Raw genomic sequence first — 20,061 nt, forward strand, 5'->3', positions numbered from 1 at the left:
CTGGGGATGGGACTCGGCCGCGCTCCCCTCTCCGCCCCGGTCCCGCCGCCCCGCCCTCCGGCGCGGTCTCCGGGCGCCCGGCCCCCGCCGTATTCCTCCGAGCCGCGGGACACGCGCTTCCGTCCCGGGCCCCGACCCCGCTCCCCTCAAGTCGCCTTGGTTCCCCAGGCTCAGCTCTACCGCCCCTCCCTGGGCCCCAGAGCCCAATCTCACGTCGCCTCTCAGCCCCTGAACGCTGAACCCCACATCAGCTCCCAGCCCCCAAATCTCACCCACCCCAAACTTCTTCAGGAATCACATACACACCCATTGCTCCCCAGTCCTCTTCATCCTCTCTGGGCCATCCACAGCCCAGCCTCCCCATTGGAGGCCACCCAGCGACCTCTTCCGTCCCCCGCCCTCCGCGCACCTCACTGCCCCTCAGTCCCCAAGCAGGCGCAGGGTCACTGCCCTGCAGGAATCACAAGCCACACGTCTTCTCAGCTGTGCCAGGCAGGGATGGGGAAGAAGTCACCTAGCGCCTGCCTCCCTCGGGAGGAACCGTCCCCCTCTCTGGTATTCAGGTCTGCACCTTTCACCCCGGTGGTTCTCAAAGTGCTGTCCCTGGATGAGAAGCATGGGCATCACCCTGAAACTTAGACATGCAGATTCCCCACCCACCCCAGACTTATGAAATCAGAATTTCTGGGAGTTTCCCAGAAATCTGTGTTTTAACAGGCCCCCAGTGGATTCTGATGCATGCTACCATTTGAGAACCACTGCTTTAGACCATACACTGTATACAAAACAACAAAAGGCCACATCTGAACTGAAGTCCTGAGAAATGCAAATACCTCCAAGTCAAGCCGTTATCCAGGTTTCTCAGACGGACAGGCCTAATGCACTGAGGGACCAAGAGCTCCAGCACCCGTCCGTGGAGTCTATCCCCCTGCCTCTAAGACATCTGGGCCTCAGCCTTGCCCAGAGAACTTCTAAGGGGGGTGCTTCCCTCCCCCTGAAAATTTCCCTGGATGGTCACTGTGGTGACTGTGACCTCCTAGCAGCTTCCAGCCCTGAGCCCGAGCTCGCCAGCCCCAGCCTGCCAGAGGAAGAGGTGGTCACCCCAGTCCCCACAGCCAAGCTGACCTGGGTCTCCACCTCCTGACCTTCCTCTGCATCTTCCAAACTTGACCCTGCCTGCTCTGCTTCAAACCACGGCCCATAAAACCCCCAGCACATGATCCATCACAGCAAACTGTTTTTGGCACCAGAAACCTCTGGAGGAGTTTTGGCCAATGAGTTTTCACAGTAAAAAGACATCTTCTCTAGAGTGCCATTTCCCAAATTTCTTCATTCTCTCATCCTCATAATTTTTGCCCAGTCCCCTCTATCTGTACTATTGCCATCTAAATAGCTTTGAATTTAAACTTTTTATTTTGAGATATTTGTAGATTCACATGCAGTTGTAAGATATGATACAGAGAGATTCTGAGTCCTCTTGACTTAATTTCCCTCAGTGGTAACATCTTGCCAAACTACAGTACAATATCACAACCCAGATACTGACATTGGTACAGTCAGATATGGAACATTTCCACCACTACAAAGATCCCACCTGTTGACCTTTTATAGCCACGCCCACTGCCTTCCCACTTCCAGCCCTTCCTTAACCCCTGGCAACCACTAACCTAATTCTCCTTTTCTATACTTTTGTCATTTCAAGAATGTTGTAGAATTGAAATCATAAGTATGTAATCTTTGGGGACTGGCTTTTTTTTCACTCAGTAATCTTCAGCGATTCATCCAAGTCATTGCATGTGTCAATGTTCATTCATTTTATTGCTGAGTCCATGGCACTGATGTGCCACAGTTTGTGTAATTATACACCCATTGAAGGACATCTGGGTTGTTTCCAGTTTGGGGCTATTGCAAATAAAGCCGCATTAAACATTTGTGTACAGGTTTTTATGGGAACATAAGCCTTTATTGCTCTGAGGTAAATACATAAGAGTATAATTGCTGGGTCATATAATAGTTGCATGTTGAATTCGTTTTAAAAACTGCCAAACTCGGGCTGGCCCATGGCTCACTCGGGAGAGTACGGTGCTGACAACACCACGCCAAGGGTTAAGATCCCCTTACTGGTCATCCTTAAAAATAAAATAAAATAAAATAAAACTGCCAAACTGTTTTCTAGAATGACTGTACTATTCTACATTCCTACCAGCAACATATGAATGATCCAGTTTCTTGACATCCTCACCAGCATTGGGTGTTATCACTAGTTTTTTGTTTTGTTTTGTTTTGTCTTAATTCACTCTGATAAGTGTGTAGTGATATGTTGTTGTGGTTAATTTTGCATTTCCCTAATGGCTATGATGTAAAGCATCTTAGATGTTCAAAAGATGTAGAACATCTTTTCATGTGCTAATTTGCTGTCTGTGTATTTTCTTCGATGAATTGTTTTTAATGTTTTTTGCCCATATTCTAATTTGATTATATGAGAGTTCTTTATATATTCGAATTTTGAGAGTTCTTTATATATCCTAGATACTAGTCCTTTTTCAGATAAGTGGTTTGCAAATATTTTCTCCCAGTCTATAGCTTGACTTTTCACTCACTTAACAGGGTCTTTCACAGAGAAAAATTTTTAAATTTTGATAAAAGTCCAAATTACCCATTTGTCCTTTTATTGTGCTTTTGGTGCCAAGTTTAAGAACTTTGGATTTTCTCTTATGTTTTAGTCTAAAAGTTCCATTATTTTAAGTTTTAGATTTAAGTCTGTGATCCATTTTGAGTTGAAGTTTGGAGGAGATGTGAGATTTGGTAGAGGTTTTGTGTTTTTTGTTTTGCGTTTGTTTTGTTATTTTTGCCTGTGGATGTCCAATTTTTCTAGCACTGTTTGTTGAAATGGCTCTCTTTCTTCCATTGAATTTCTTTTGCAACTTTGTCAAAAATCAGTTGGACCTATTTCTGGGTTCTCTTTTCTGTTCTGTTGATCTGTGTGTCTATCCTTCTGCTAATAGCATACAGTCTTGATTACTATAACTATATAATAAGTCTTAAAATCAGGTAGACTGATTCCTCCCATCTGATCCTTTTACAAAATTATTTTAGCTATTCTAGTTCCTTTGCCTTTCCATATAAATTTTAGAATAATCTTATCTATATTTATCTATAGAATACCTTGCTGGGATTTTCATAGAAATTGCAATAAACATGTATATCAGTTTGGAGAGAATTGACATGTTTACTATGTTGAGTCTTCCAATCCAAGAACATAGTACATGTCTCCATTTATTTATATCGTCTTTGATTTATTTCATCAGCATTATGCAGCTTTTATTATGCAGTTTTCAGCATACAAGTCCTATACATTTTTAATTTGATTTACACCTAGGTATTTTATTTAATTATTTTTGGCAATTTTTTTTCCTTTTTGTCTTTTTTCGTGTCCGGCAACGGATCGCAACCCTCAGTGTCGCGCCCGTACTGGACCGGGACCGGCAACGGGATCGCAACCCTTGGTGTTGCGCCCGCACCTCACTCAGCCAGTGAGCGGCCAGTCTGTATGTGGGATCCGAACTCTCGGCGGGAGCGCCGCCACACTCCCAAGCAGCGCACTGTAGCAGTGCGCCACCGGGCCAGCCCTATTTTTGGCAATTTTAAATGGTATAGTATTTTTAATTTTGCTGCCCACGAGTTCATTATTAGTATATAGAGATAACTTTTTTTTGGTATATTTATCTTTTGAAATCTTGCTGAATTTACCTATTCGTTCTAGGAGTTTGGGGGGGGTTTGGTAGATTCTCTGAGATTTTTTTACATAATCACATCTTCTGCACACAGAGAAGTTTTATTTCTTTCCTATCTGTATATCTTTTACTGCTGTATTGAATTGGTTAGAATTTTCAGCACTATGTTGCAGTGAGAACTGGCATCCTTGCCATGTTCTGATCTCGGGAGAAAGAATTCAATGTTTCATCATTAAGTATAAATGTTAGATGTAGGTTTTTTGTAGATTTTCTTTATCAAATTGAGGAAGTTCTCCTTTCCCTTTTAAAAAAAAAATCTTATCATGAATGATTGTTGAATCTTGTCAAATGCTGTTTCTATATTTACTGATATGTGGTGTGATCATGTGATTTTTCTTTTTTAGCCTGTTAATATGGTGGATTACATTAATTGACTTCAATTTTTTTTTAATTGGCTTCAAGTGAAAAACCAGCCTTGCATTCCTAGAATAAACCTCATTTGGTCATGGTATATAATTCTTTTTAAATATCGCTGAATTTTATTTGCTAATATTTGGTTAAGATTTTTGAGTCTATATTCATAAGGGGTATTGGTTTCTGGTTTTCTCTTTCCCTCCCTCTCTCCCTTTCTTTCTTGGGATTATCTTTATCTGGTTTTAGTATCAGGGTAATACTGACTTTATAAAGTGAATTCAACAGCATTCCCTCTTCTATTTTCTGGAAGGGTTTGTGAGAATTCTTCAAATGTTTGGTAGAATTCTCCAACAAAAACATCTGGATCTGGAGATTTCTTTTCGGGAGTTTTAAAAATCGAAACCCAATTTTCTTAATTGTTATCAGGCTATTCAAATGATCTATTTCATGTTCATGAGTTGTGGTAGTTTGTGTTTTGGGGGGGAGGGGTTATTTCATCTAGATCAAATTCATGTGTATAGAGTTGTTTGTACTATTCTCTTACTATTGTTATTATTATTATTATTTTATACCTGCAGGGTCTGTAGTGATATTCCCTGTTTTATTCCTGATATAAGTCATTTGTGTCTTCTGTTACTCTTTTTTCTCCGTCAGTCTTGACAGAGGTTTGTTGTTTTTATTGATGTTTTCAAAGAACCAGCTCTTTATTCCATTGATTTTCTCTATTTTTTTATTTTTAGATTTTGCTGATTTCTGCTCTTCCCTTTATTATTTCTCCCTTCTGCTTGCTTTGGGTTTATTTTGCTTTTCTTTTTCTAGGTCTTTAAAGTGGGAGCTTTGATTGTAGTTCTATATCTTTTCTGATTTTCTACCTAGTCGTTCTGCCAATAGTTGGAGAGAGGCGTTGATGCTTCTAACTATAATTGTAGATTTGTCCATTTCTTCTTTCAGGTCTATTGGTTTTTGTTACACACATTTTGTGGCTCTGTATTTTTTGGTGCGTACACATTAAGGATATATTCTTGTTAGATGGATTCTTTTGTTATTATATACTGTTCCTCTCTGTCTCTGGTAATTTTTTTTTTTGCTCTACAGTCTACTGTGATGGTTAATATTTGGTGTCAACTTGACTGGGTTAAGGGATATCTAGATAGCTGGTAAAGCATTCTTTCTGGGTTTGTCTGTGAGGGTGTTTTCAGAGGAGATTGGTGTGTGAGTCAGTGGCCTGAGTGGGAAAGATCTGCCCACAATGTGGGTGGGCACCATCCAGTCAGCTAGGGTACCAGATAGGACAAAAAGACAGAGGAAAGGCAAATTTGCTCTCTCTCTCCTGGAGCTGGGACACCCCTCTTCTACTGTCCTTGGATACCAGAATTTCAGACTCTCTAGCCTTTGGACTCTCAGATTTGCACCAGCGGCCCCCATGTCCTCAGGCCTTTCACCTCCGGCTGAAAATTACACCCTCAGCTTCCCTGGTTGTGAGGCTTTTGGATTTGGACTGAGCCATGCTACCAGAATCCCAGGGTCACCGGCTTGCAGATGGCCTATCGTGGGACTTTTCAGCCTCCATAATCCCATGAGCCAAGTCCCGTAATACATTCCCTATTGTCTGTCTATCCATCCATCCATCCGTCCATCTATCCATCTATCTACCTACGTACCTATTCTATTGGGTCTGTCTTTCTGGAGAATCCTGACTAATACAAGGGTACTTTAAAAAGTTCATGGAAAAATTCATATCTTTTAATTTATTTTTCCACGAACTTTTATTTTGTGTAACTCTTTGTATAGTTCTTTAGTGGTTGCCGTAACTATTACATTGTGTCTATTTAACTTACTGCAGTCTACTGGTGTGATCATTTTACCAGTTTGAGTGAAGCATAGAAACATTACCTCCCTTTAGGTTCCTTTATGCTCTCTAATTTATAATATAATTGTCTTAAAATTTTCCTTTACATACATTTAGAACCACATTAAATGGTGTAATAATTTTTGCTTCAACTGTCAAACCTAATTTAGAAAACTCAAGAGAAGAATGAAAGTCTATTTATTTGCCCATATGTTTGTGTACCATGTTCTTTCATCCCTCTTGATGTTCCAAGTTTCCTTCTTTAGCATTTCTGTTTAGACAATTTCCTTTAGCCACGTTTTAGGGTAAGTATCAATTCTCTTAGTTTTCCTTTACCTTGAAATATCTGGATTTGCCATTCATTCCTGAAGAACATTTTCACTGGGTATAGGATTCTGGGCTGACTGTTCTTTTCTTTCAGCACTTGAAAAATATTGTCCCACTTCCCTCTGGCCACCATGATTTCTAATGAGAAATCTGCTGTCATTGGAATGGTGTTTGTTCTATATGTAAAGTATCATTTCCTTTGGCTGTTTTCAAGATTTTTTTTTCTTTACCTTTAGTTTTCAGTTTAATTATGATGTACCCTGGAATGAACTTCTTAGTGCTGTTGTCTTTCAGACTCACTCAGCTGCTGTTGCTGCTTTTTCTTTTCTTTTTTTGTGGCTGGCTGGTATGGGGATTCGAACTCTAGACCTTGGTGTTACAAGGCCATGCCACTCAGCTTCTTGAATCTGTAAGTTAATGTCCTTTACCAAATTTAGGAGATTTTACCCATTATTTCTTTGAGTACTTTTCCAGCCCTGCCTTCTCCTCTCTTTCAGGGACTCTGATGACACAAATATTAGATCTTTTGTTATAGTCTTACAGGCCCCTGGGGCACTGTTTATTTTTGTTTTATTTTTCAGCCTATTTTCTCTCTTTTATTCAGATTGGGCAACTTCTATTGTTCTCTCTTCCAGTTCACTGATTCCTTCCTCTGTCCCCTTTTTTTCTCTTGTCCAGCCACCCACTAAGCTTTTTATATCATTAGAAATCATGGTGGCCAGAAGAAAGTGGAATAATATTTTTCAAGTGCTAAAAGAAAAGAATAGTCAACCCAGAATCCTATACCCAGGATTTTCAGTTCTAAAATTTCCATTTGGATCTCTTTGTATCTTCTGTTTCTTTGCTGACTTTCTATTTTTTTCATTTGTTTCAAGCATATTCATAATTGCTCGCTGGAGCAGTTTTACAATAGTTGTCAGATAATTTTTTTTTGTCAGATAACTTAACATCTCTGTCATCTCAGTGTTGGAATCTATTGATTGTCTTTTTTCACTCAGTTTGAGATCTTTCTGAATTTTGGTATGAGTGCTTTTTGGAAACATTTTGGACATTTTCATATTATATTATGAAACTAGATCTTGTTTAAGCCTCTGTTTTAGCTGACTTTCTCTAATGCTGCTCCCGCAGGGGAAGGGGAGCACCGTCTGCTTACAGTCGGGCGGAGGTGAAAGTCCAGGTTCTCCACGTGGCCTCTGTCGACACCTTGGAGGCTACTGCTCATTACTGCTGGGCAGGGGTGGGAGTTCCAGCTCTCATGTTCTCCACCGACACCACTGTGGGGGTGGCCCTGTTACCATCGTAATGAAAGTCTTGACTCTCCACTAGGCCTCTTCTGACACCCCAGAAGGTGAGGGAAAGGGACGTCTCATTATTGTCAGGTCAGGTGGAGGTCCAGGTCTACTGACACTGCAGCAGGAGAGCCTCGTTATTGGCTGGTTGGGATGTTGGGGTGCCTGTCACAGCCTAGTGAGGGTGGAAATCTAGGGTCCTCACTCAGCCTTTGCTGGTATGGTTAGAGGTGGGACCACAGTTTTTTTCTGTGGTTTTTGGCTGAGATTGGTCATTGCCTGAAAATATTTTGTTTTGCCAGGATACCCTCTTTTTTGATCCCTTGGCTAGAGAGAGCAGGCTTTTGTTTATTTGTTTTGTTGTTGTTGTTTTGTCTGTGTCTATTGGCATTTCTGGGTTGCTGGCTTCTTCAGCTCCAAGTGTGCAATGTATGAGGCAAAAGGAAAATGCGGGAAAATCACCACTGCGTTGTTGCTTGGGTCCCATGTTCCCTAGCCTGTCTGCCTTCTTGTCTCCACCTTTCAGAGACTTTTTGTATTTGTTTTACACATGATTTCCAGGGTTTTTAGTTGTACTTCGGGGGAGGAACAGGGAAAAGGAGGCCTACTCCATCATCCCAGAAACGGAAGTGCCAATTTACTTTAAAAAAGAAAAGCAAAACCCAAAAATCCCATAAACATCATTTCTGCTCTGTCCTTGAACTAAGCAATAATATCCATTAAATCCTAGGTCTGATGGTGCTAGTTACATGTATACATACTCTACTCCAGCCAATAAAGGACTATATATATATATATGTAACTAGCACCATGAGACCTGTGGGGGGGTGTCTGTGTATAGACGATTTATATATACACACATACCATATATGCGTGTGCGTGCATATATATACATACACCTATAATTTTATTGAAGTATAGTTGACATGCAATAAACTCCACATATTTAAAATGTACAATTTGATGAGTGCTGACACAGGTATACGCCCACGAGACTATTAGCACAATCAAGATAGTGAACATATCTCCATCATTGCACAGTTTCTTCCCCTCTCTTACATTTCTCTTTGTCACTTCCCTGCCCGTCAACCATTAACTTGCTTTCTGTCACCATCTACTAGTTTGCATTTTAAAATAATTTGGTAGATATAGACATACATTGGAATAGAACTCAGCAATAAAAGGAACAAACTGCTATCATGCACTGCACACTGACGTTTTGGTCAACAACGGACTGCACGTACCACAGTGATCCCGTAAGATTACAATGCAGCCGCAAAATTCCTATCGCCTAATGACGTAAGTTCGCTCTGTTTGTACAGTGATAAAATCACCTAACAACACATTTCTCAGAATGTATCCTCCATCATTAAGGGACACATGATCGTACTGATACGTGCAGTAACATGGATGAATCTCAAAATAATTATGCTGAGTAAAAGTGAAAGAAGCCAAACAAAAGAGTATATACTGTATGATTCCGTACACACACACATGCATGCACACACACAATACAAATATATATGTGTCACAATATAACATATAGTACATATATGAGAAGACTACAAAAAATTCATGGAAAAATTGAATTAAAGATAATACAAATCCTTCCATGAACTGTTTGAAGACCCCTCATATATCACATCTCAAAAATATGTAACTATTTTATTCATGTGCTACCTAATCAAGCATTTGCCCATCCACTACTCTGGAAAATCTTCCCGAGGTCCAAATTCCAAATTTGAACTCAGAAGGTGCACCCTATAGGTGTTCACTCAACCCTTGGGTGTGGGCAGGGGCTGGGGGGTGGAGGACACTGTGGATCACCAAGACTTAAATGTGGAACTTAAATGTCCCAGCCACAGCTTGACATCCCTCTGGCTGTGAGGCCAATGGCAAGTCATTTCCCCTCCCACAACCTCAGGGCCCTCATGTTTAAAATCATGCGTGGGACCAGGGCTGCCCCCAAATCTACAGATGAATCTACAGATGTCCCCTCCACCCCCAGCACTTTCTAGAGGAGATTAAATGAGGACATGACAACCAGGCACGGCTCTCCAGCTCATGACAGGGTCCTCAGTCCCAGTTTCACCCCAGCATTGATGCTGGACCTGGGGCCCCAGATGGGGTGGGGGCAGCACCCTGGCCCCTGGCTGGCTTTGCTTTAATCCTTTAGGCCTAAGCCTGCTGAGCTAAAAGGCCACTGTCCTGAGAAGCTCACAGACTGCTCAGCTCCAAATGGCCCCCACCAGGGAGGGCCCCTCAGCCCCACCAGGAAGACCAATTTTATTTTATTACATTTTCATTCCTCAGCCAACACTCTTTCTAGGTCAAGAGACCAGCTTTGCTTCTCGGCTGAGCATTATCAAGGCTTTCAGTTGCTTCGGGCGCTGGAGTGTGGCCCCATTCATCCGGGAGGGAATGAGCTTGAGTGGCCACGGTGGAGGTGTTGGGAGCAACCCAGCAGCATGTTCTGCTGGGCAGCATATGGCTAAGCCCAGGAGCTGTGATGGCAGCCTCAGGCCCATGCCCAGGCCTGTGGGTGGGCACCAGCGCAGGCACCTGCAGCATTCCTTTCCCGAATCCTATTGCTTTTTCCCCTCCTCTCTGGTTCACCTGGTCCTCCATGGCTGGGAAGAAACACCACAGCCCTAGTAATCAGTAACTCCAGTCAGGATGTGATGCCTGGGGAAACTGAGGCAATGAATAAGGACAATGAATAAGGTGAACTCACCTCTGCACATCTATTTCCCTCTGGAAATTGGGGAGGTGACCCACACTAGAGGCTCTGCTCCGAAGGACAGAAGGGCTCCAGGCAGAGAAGCACAATGTTCAGGCACATAGGCTCCAGGACCAAACCGACTAGTTCAAGTCCTGGGTCCACACCTGGGCAACTTACCCAGCCTTTCTGTGCCTCAGTTTTGTAATCTGTAAAGTGGGGGAGATCATGATGATAAGAGACTCTCCCCTTCTAGAATTATGAGACAGTACACACAAATCCCTGGGAACAGGACCTGGCACGTGGGACAGACCCAAAACGGGTTCATTATCATCCATGGTACTTCTGTATTTACTTTTGCATATTCATTTTCTAAATTCTGTACAGTGACCATGTGCAAATTTTTCAAGGAAAAAAAGAACAATTGTACAAGTACAAAATTTGTTAATTTAAGTTAAGGGATGTGATTACTCCCTCTGACTCCCCCCCTCCAATGGGCTATTTTGGGGGTGGTGCAGGGACAGTGCCCTGTGGGAGGTTAAGTTCTGGATTCTGATTGCCTCGTGGGTGCAGAGGGCAGCCCAGGCCTCAGGGCCTAACCAGGCCTCCCCCTGGAGAGGGAGGGAAGGAGGCAGCGTCCAGTGCACTTGAAAATGCTCATTGAGGACAGAGGCATCTCCAGCTCAAGATCCTTCACCACTGGGAGCTTCAATGTCCTCCCCTGGAAATGGAAACAAGGAGGGTTAAACGAAATAATAGCTGCGGAAGCATCTAGCTGGAACATAGGATGGAGGGAGGGAGGGCTATTATCACAAGTCACTGCTTTAAATCATTAATAATTCTCTCTGGGCCTCAGCCCCCCAGGCCTGAGGTTTTCTCCCAGGAAATGCAAAGCCCTCTCTGCGGCTGACCCTTTCATTCCGTGTTTGTACTTCACTTGACAGTGTTCAAAGAATTTTCACCCACACTGTGAAAGTATTTCCCAAGCCCCGGCCACTCCAGCCACTTCACGATTTTTGCCAGATTCAAGCATCTCCTGTACTATTTCTTTGCTCAATACCTTTCTTTAAATCACCTTGCATTTTTCTATGTGCCTCAAGAACAAACTGTATAAATAAAATACCTTGAAAACAAAACAAGTACATTAAATTTGTGCGGGCTAACGTTGCCTGCCTAAGAAGCTCTAAGGCTTTTGTTTAAAAAGTCCAAGTGTCAGAGAGGTGCAAAACCCTTGCTACCACCTGTCTGAGACTTTTTCCTTGACAACAGTCAGAGACTGAGAAGAAAAATGACTGAGAAGAAAAACTCCACTTTGCGGAGAGTGACCCGCATCATTCTATTTACCCCAGTGGTGTGAGTCCACACCTGGGGAAACACTGTATAGGTGACTGAACCTCACAGCAGCAATCCAGAGTAGGCATTGCAATCCTTATCTCACAGGTAGGGAAACTAAGGCCCATGGAGTAGAAGGATCTGGCACAGTCACACCAGGACTTGAACTGGTGACCATGGAGACTCTATCTCTTGGGGCCTTGACAGAAGACAAAGATTCTTGCCCAGTCGTCTACCCATGGGGCCTCCTGCAAGGTCCTCTCTCCCTCAACACCCCCAAATCAGCTCCTGGAAAAAGGGTAGGCTTCAGAGAGCCAGACCCAGAAGAGATGCAGTCTGGAGCTATGAGGAGTCCCTGGAATCCCAGGCAACTCCAGTGCAGCCATCGGATTGGTGAATTCTTTTCAATGGTGTTGGGGAGAAGCTGGTGTCTGTGAGAGCCCCAGGCCCCTCAGCTGAACAGGCGCACTGAGATCTGGGCTAGTTGGCCAGTTAAGATGAGGTACTGTCCTGTCTCCCTTCCCCCAGCTCGACAGTGACACAAACCAGCCTCCCTGGTAACCTTCACTTCAAAGGGGACTGACCAGGAGGGGGGTGGAGAGGAAGCCTCTGGAGGAGGCTGGGAAAGGGGTGATTTCCGATGGACTCAGAGAGAAGCTCTCAGGAAGGAGGCCCAGGATGACATTCCAGCCCCACCTCTCAGCACATGGCTCTCTCTGGGCAGTTCTCCCTGGGCTTCGTTCCTGAGCACACGTGTGATAAGCTAATAGCAGGTCTGACAAGCTGTTCCCCGGACAGGGGGCCAGCCAGCAGTGAAGCGAGGCTGGGTGCTTGGGCCAGTCTCTCCTCCATTACTGATTCATTGATTCATTCAACAAGCATGTGAGCACCTACTGTGTGCCAGACACTGGACACTGGGAACACAGTGGTGCACAAGAATAGCCCATGCCCTTGAGGAGTTCATGGTCTAGTACAAGACAGGCATGGATCTAAGAACTCCTCTGTTGATGACAGCCATCTAGAGGTGCTCAAGGCCATGCTGCCCAGCCCAGACAAGCTCCCTGGACTCAAGAGGCACCTGGCGACTTCGAGAAGGATGATAACAGCAACTTCCATATGGATTTCATCATGGCTATATCCAACCTCCGGGCAGAAAACTACATTCCCCCTGCAGACTGGCTCAAGAGCAAGCTGATTGCAAGGAAGATCACCCCAGACATTGCCACGACCACAGCAGCTGTGGTTGGCCTTGTGTGTCTGGAGTTGTACGAGGTGGCACAGGGGCACTGACAGCTTGACTCCTACAAGAATGGTTTTCTCAACTTGGCCCTGCCCTTCTTTGACTTCTCTGAGCCCATTGTCACACCACATCACTATAACCGAGAATGGACATCGTGGGAGCGCTTTGGGGTACAGGGGCTACAGCCTATTGATGAGATGACCCTCAAAGAGTTCCCTGACTGCTTTAAGGCAGAGCACAAATTAGAGATCCTCATGCTGTCCCAGGTGTGTCCATGTCTATTTCTTCTTCATGCCAGCTGCCAAGCTCAAGGAGCAGTTGGATCTGCTGATGACAGAGATCATAAGCCATGTGTTGAAGTGAAAGCTGGGCTGCCCTGTACGGGCACTGGTGCTTGAGCTGTGCTGCAATGATGACAGTGGTGAGGATGTCAAGGTCCCCTATGTCTGATACACCATCGCTGACCCCTATCTGCTCCTCTAGGCTGGCCCCAGTCTACCCCTCTTTAGACCCCTTCTAGCCCAGGGCTCCCATTCGGCCTCTGGCAGTGGCCCAGCTCACCAAGCCTTGTGTTCCCTCATCATTCCCTACCTGAACCCCTCTTCCCACTGCTTTCTACCTTGTTTGGAACCTGAATCCTAATAAAGAGTTATTAACTCCCCCAGAAAAGAGTGTGGGGGGAGGAGGCCAGAGTGGCAGAGCAGAGGGAAGAGTCTGGCCACGCAGGGTCTTGAAGGCCAGTTCAAGGGTTCGGTCTCCATCTTAAGCGTACCAGGGAGTTAGTCAAGGGTTTTATACAGAGGAGGGGATAAGATCTAGTTTGCATTTTGAAGAAAATCCTTCTGGCTGCTCTTAGAGAATAGATGGAGTGGCCTCCTTGGAACTGGGGAACAAGACAAGAAGCAAAAGTAAGTCTTGCAGGGGAGAGGTGGTGCCAGGGGACAGATCTGAGAGATCTTCAGAAGTCAAGTGTCCCTGACTCCTTGGTGATTGGCCACCGAGAGCCTGGAGAATCAAGGATAAGAAGGAAGAAAAACAATGACCCTGAGACTAACATGGCAGTATCAATTCTTCCGTGTGCATAGAGAGAAAACCTAGCCCATGTTGTGCTCTTTTTTCAAAAATAACATTTCACTCCCTCTCTCTTCTTTAACAAGGTGGACATTACTGAGTGTCCGGCATGCCCCCGGAGAAATGCACCATCTTTTGTTTAACCAGCCCTTGACCGCTGGCCATTTAGCTGTCTCTATTTTTGCTTTTGTAAACAGTGCCACAATGAGCACTCCTGTGGCTAAATATTTGCACCCACACTTATAGATGACACACGTTTACAGACTTCCTTAGTTTAGATTTCTAAAACTGACCTGTCTTTGTTTTGGCTTCATTTTGCTATGTGACCCTGTTGCCATCTGAGGACAGGCACCAATGGATGAAACCTTCCTAATGCCCATAAGGTCAAAGCAGTTGTAGCTTTAATACCTGGTACCTGAAAAAAAACAAATACAAAAAAAACCCCAAACCAACAACCAGTTAACCAAAGGCTATTATAAGTTTCACCGATTATTTAAATTAATTTGTACGTCATCTGCTCTGCAGACTCCAAGCTTCCACTTGACAAGAGTCATACCTGTTTGGGTGAAAAGTTATTTGTTCAGTCCATGGATGAGGCTTGGTGAATATAGGGATTTGGGGACCCCTTGCCATACCTCTGAGCCCCCTGTCCAGGGTCTGAGACTTAGAGATGCCCGGAGAAGTTATTCCCCATGAATTTCCTCATCCTCTGGAGGGCCCTGCAGATAGGACATGAGAGCCACAGGGCTGCTGCTGGGAGGACCTGGGTAAGGAGAGGAGGGGAAGGTGTGGGGGTAAGGTCAGCCCTCTAAGGGGGACAGTCCATGGCCTAATGGCTGGGGCATTACCCTGGGGACCCACCCTGTGGCCATTTCCTAAAGCAACTCTGTCCCTTAGCAACAAAATCAGCTAAATAATTTGTGGGGCCTGGTGCAAAGTGAAAATGTGGGACCCCCTTTTACAAATTATTAATAATTTCAAGGTGGCAACAATAGGGCATTAAAACAAGCACTGGGCTCTTGGAAGTGCAGGGCCCTGCATGGCTGGAGAGGCCACCTGCATGCCCATGAAGCCAGCCCTGCTTGGCAAGTTTCTCCCTCCCAGAAAAGAGGTATTGTGGGCATGGAGCAGCAGAGAGCAAGCTGGGGAGGCCAGCTTGGGGATAAGGAGGTTAGAAAGGGCTCAGGCTTAGCCCCCTGCCACTGCAACCGGGGACCCTCTGGGGGCTTCCTTGAGGCTGCCCGTCAGGATAATGGAGTGGGTGGATCGGGTGGTTGTTGGGGGGAGGCAGATGGGGCCAGAGACCCATCAGACAGGTGTGCACAGAACACCTCTGCAGCCACAAGCCTTGCAAGCTGAGCTTGCAGGAGGAGGTGGTATGTGTGCAGAACCAGGAGAAGGATGCTGAGACTGACAACTGTGTGAGTCGGCCCTCAGAGCCACCCCTTGACCCAGCAGCCAGTGTCTTCCCCACTGCACCTATGGGGAAACGGAGGCCCAGTGATGGGAAGTGACAGAACCTAGACACCCTGACTCCCACTCACCTGCTCCTCCTCATCCACCTCCAGCCACTCCCTGCGAGGGGCCAGTGAGGGAATAGAGGCCAGGAGCAGACGTGGAACTGGCCACCAGTGGCAAGGGAGCAACCCAGGGGTCTCCGCTTCCACAGTGGGGCTCTCCCTTACAGCTGGGGGGAGTGTTGCTCTGCACCCTCAGAGAGCCCTCACCTGCTGCCTCTGTGCCCATTAGGGCTGGGGGCAGAGGAGGGCGTGTGTGTGTGTGTGGTGTGTGTGTGTGTCCTGCACATGCAGGGGCTTCCCTGCTTCCTCAAGGGAGTCAGCTCCAACTTGCCGGTATCCAGAGCCAAGGCCAGTTCCATGGCCACGACCATGTCCCCACTCCCGGTCAGCCCCCGAGATGTTTGTCCCTGGCGCCTTGGTTACTGTTTTTGAATCAGCCGTGCAGCAGCCCTTCCACTCTATCTGGGTTTGATCGTCCATAAAAAAGTTAATGGTCCCTGCAAATAAAGAATACACAACAACAGAGGAAGGCTTTTTAGACAATCAATTAAAAGCCTAGGAGAGGGATTATCTCATTGAAATATCAATTTTTAATAGCACTTCATCTTTGAGTTTCCTCTTGAAAAACTTTGCACAGTCCATTTGCCCGCCTTGGTTTATAGCTCCATCTCCTACTGCCTTTGCCCGACCTGAGCCTCTGGGGCTGGACTTCGGGCACCCAGAGCTGGGGCCTGGGAGAGAACATGGAAAGTTAGCCATGCATTGTTCATTTATTCACGCGCTCACTCATTCATTCACCCAGTGCTTAGTGAGCTCCTGCTCGGTGGCAGGCGTAGGTGCCAAGGGTAGCAGGTGAGCAAAAGAAGGAACCCACAAGCTGGCAAGGGAGTGGGAAGTCAGCACTTGCCAGGTGAATAAATTGGCAGTTACAAAAGGTGAAGCCATCCGGAAAAATAAATGTCAAGGGATTGAAATGAAGGTTAATGGAAGTATGGGCAAGTATCTGTGTGGCTTGACGAGCCAGGGAAGCCCTTGCCACTTCCTTGCCTTTGGGAAGTGACATTTAAAATGAGACCGGAAGGATGTGAAGGAGGGAAAGATGATTCCAGGTGGAAGGAACAGCATGCCCGGAGGCCCCGAGGCAAGGATAGCCTTGGGATATTGGAGGAATAGAAAGGAGGCCAGTGGGCTGGAACCCAGTCAGCGAGGGGCGATGGTGGGAGATGAAGCTGTGGAAAGAAACACCGCTCAGACCTCGAGGGTCCCTGGAGGCCGGGAAGGGGTGTGTGTTACATTCCAAGTGCACCATGAGGCACTGGTGTAATGGGGTCACCAGCATCTGCTCTGGAGAGCAGGGGCCGGGGCTCACGTCCTGCTTCTTTGTTGCAATGAGACCTCAGAAAGCTACTAACGGTCTCAACCTCGGTTTTCTCACCTGTGAAGTGGGATAATAATTGTGATCACCTCACTGGGAGTTCAGGAGCAGCAAAAGAAATACCAGAGGTAGATGGCCTGGCATGGCACCTCTCTTTTCTCTCGCCCCTATGCCTCCTAGCGTGGAAGCTTTCTCAGTTTACCTCTCGGGTATTGGAGGATCAGATACACTTTATCTGATAAAGGATTCCCACCAGCCAAATTCCCAAGGGATTTTCTTACCCACCTGACTCCAATGTATTAGCTAGGGGTTGGCACGGAGAGGGTGGTGGTCCAAGGACAGACAAAGATGTCATTGCTCTCCAAGAGTTGCCACCTCCCAGCCCTATTCAATCCTGTAATTAAGACACCTCGGCAACAGAGCGAGCCATCAGGTGGAGGTTTCTGAGACTGGCTGATGGCAGGGGGAGCTGGGCAGGGCTGGGTGGGGCAGTCCATTCAGGCAAAGGCACATCCTGGGCAAGGATCTCTGCCTCAGCATGGACAAGTGTGCTTTTCCTGCCTGGATAACTGGTCTCCCACACAGACAGGACAGGTTCCCTTGGACAAAGGTGGACGAACAACAGTATTGCTGGGTGCTGAACCCTGTGCTGGGGGCTTGACACACATCCTTTCTCAATCCCACAGCACATCCCTGTGTTATGTACATAGAAACCACCGAGGCTCAAGAGGTGCAGCTTCTTGCCTAGTTAGGGGTGTGGGCAAATCCGCATCTGTTTGGATGCTCCCTCAGGTTATTATAATGGAAAGGCCAAAGGACTGAAGGATTACGACCCTGTTAAAAGGATCTGGGAATTCCCAGGACACAGTGGCTGTGTGCCCTGGGATAAGCCACCTCTCTCTGGATCTCCGTTTACTCACCTAAGTAATGAGGTTCCCAACTCCGACCTGCCTCAGTTAGAGGGTCAAGTGAGGCACTGGACGAGAAGGGCTTTGCAGAGTGATCTGAAGGGCAGGGGGCTTGGTGACACTTGTTCAATCCATCATTAGCTCAGGCTTCCCTCCATACCCCTCTCCCTCCCATAAGCATTTACCCAGCACTCTCTCTAAACCAGGCTCAGACCTGGACTGAGGGCCGTGGCTGAAAATGCCCAGCTTTTGGAGTTGTCTGGCTTCGAATCCTGATCCTGTCACTGAATGGCTGGTCCCGTCCCTCTCTGAGCCTCAGTTTCCTCATCTTGCCATTGTCCACCTCCCAGGTTGTTGTGAAGGTTACGATGACTCAACAGAGGAAGAGCATGAGCCCCAAACGAGTCCCTCCCTCTTTTCTGGGGAGATTCTGATTCCTGCAGCAGGATCCCTTCCCTCAGAGCTCGACGTCCAGGTGTGGGCAGGGGAGGCGTGTCCTCAAGTCACTGTGGAGACACCTGGCATCCAGTCTGGCCAGGATGCTGATGCTTAGGCCGTAGGGCAGGTGCAGAGGCAGTGCTGGGGAGGCCAGTGGGGGAGGAAGAGAAGCCACAGCACAGGGCCTGTTGGGACTTGATCCTGGAGCAACAGGGAGCTGAGACCACTTGGAGAATGTGCTCAAGGGCGAGTCTGGGGTGGCCCTCGTGCCAGGATGTGGAGTGGGAGTTTATTGGTCCAGCAGTGGAGAGCCACGGCTAGTTCTTGAGTGGGGGAGGGGAAGGCCAGGATGCTCCTCTCTGACGTAAGGGAAGCCTGGGAATGTGGGAAAGCCGTGGAGAAAGGCTTCGTGTTTCCACCTTTTCAGGCCCCTTCCCCGGGGTGTGTGTGTGTGTGTGGGGTTTCTGAGCACCATGGAGACCACCCCCACTGCAGCTGGGTCTCTGGGGCTGGAGGAAGACTGGGAGGCTTTCCAGGGAGCCCCTGCTCCACTGGGAGGTGTCCGCCTGGGGCCTGGGAAGCAGCTGGCATCTAGCAACCCTGCAATTAGTAGATAAAGCAGGCAGAGGAGCTGGGTGGTGCTGGAGGGGGGTTGGGGGAGGCGGCGGGCTGAGAGTTGCAGCGGGTTCCTGGGTGCTGCCTCTGCCTCCAGCCCCCGACCCACTGCCCCAGAAAGGATGCCTCAGTGGCTAGAGGGCCCCCAGGTAGACAAGCCACCTAGGGTCTCGGGAGGGAGTGCAGAGTGACAAGGAAAGCCAGAAAGATAATATTAACAGTATAATCACATTACTCAATGTGGGTTTGGACAACCCATTTGTTCCTGTTTCCATTGTACGGATAAGCAAACTAAAGCCGAGAGAGAGGCAGACGTTTACCAGAAGACACACAGCCAATCAGAAAGCAGGCTGGGGTCAGAAGCTAGTTTTTTGTCTGGAGGGCTGTAGTGTAGTCCACGCCTGGACATGGATTTCAAGGCAGGGAACCCTAGGAGCTGCCTGGTAGTCACGCTGGGCAAAGCAACCTTGGCTGGAGAGCAGACAGACTCCAGGCCCCCAGACCTGCACTATGGGGGAGGAGGGGCCGCAGGGTAGTCTGGCCCAGCCGGTTCTCCAGCCTGTCTGGGCACTCCAGGCCTGTGAGGAGAGGCCCTGGCAGGGATGCCCCTGAGCTGACTGCCTTGGGAGACTTCTATGCTCCCTTCTAGGAGGAAGACTGGTGTGGCAGTCACTGCAGTGTGGCTGGGGGTGGGGTGGGGTTCTGGCTTCAGCCTCCTACCATCCCATCCATCCCTCCTTCCATCCATCCATCATTCTTTCCCTCCTCCTTCCCTTCTTCCCTCCCTCCCTTCCCACACTTAAAGATGCCTACTAGGCCACAGCACTGTGTGGCTGCTGGAAGGACTCTCTGCCCTCCAGGAGCAGCTGGTGAGGCAGGCAAAGCAGAGCAAACACCCACTAACACTAAGAATGAATCACGCAGGCTGAGCTTCGAAGGGCTGGTGGGACTTTGGTTGGGGCAGGGCAATTCTGGGTGGTAGTAAGGGGGTTCAGCCTGGCTGGAGCTGCAGGGTTTGTAGAGGGTGGAGTGGAGGTGGGGATGCAGAAGGCAGGGGCCGTATGGCGCCTGGCCTTGGAGGGGTAGGGGTAGCGGTCATGCTCAGGAATGTGGGCTCTGGCCTCAGACCGCCTGACCTGGGATTCCAGTTTCATGAGCGATCGACTGTGTGGCCTTGGGATAGTTACTTGCTCCTTCTGAGCCTCTGGATCCTTAGCATAAAACGGGATG

At 47.2% G+C, this 20,061-nt stretch overlaps 1 pseudogene; it reads left to right on the plus strand.

Moving 5' to 3' along the window:
- Positions 1–8,907: 8,907 nt before the first annotated feature.
- On the plus strand, positions 8,908–13,354 carry LOC103592381 (annotated as a pseudogene).
- Positions 13,355–20,061: the final 6,707 nt, after the last annotated feature.

The sequence above is a fragment of the Galeopterus variegatus genome, unplaced genomic scaffold (assembly GCF_000696425.1).
Source record: "Galeopterus variegatus unplaced genomic scaffold, G_variegatus-3.0.2 Scaffold58, whole genome shotgun sequence".
NCBI classification, from domain to species: Eukaryota; Metazoa; Chordata; class Mammalia; order Dermoptera; family Cynocephalidae; genus Galeopterus; species Galeopterus variegatus.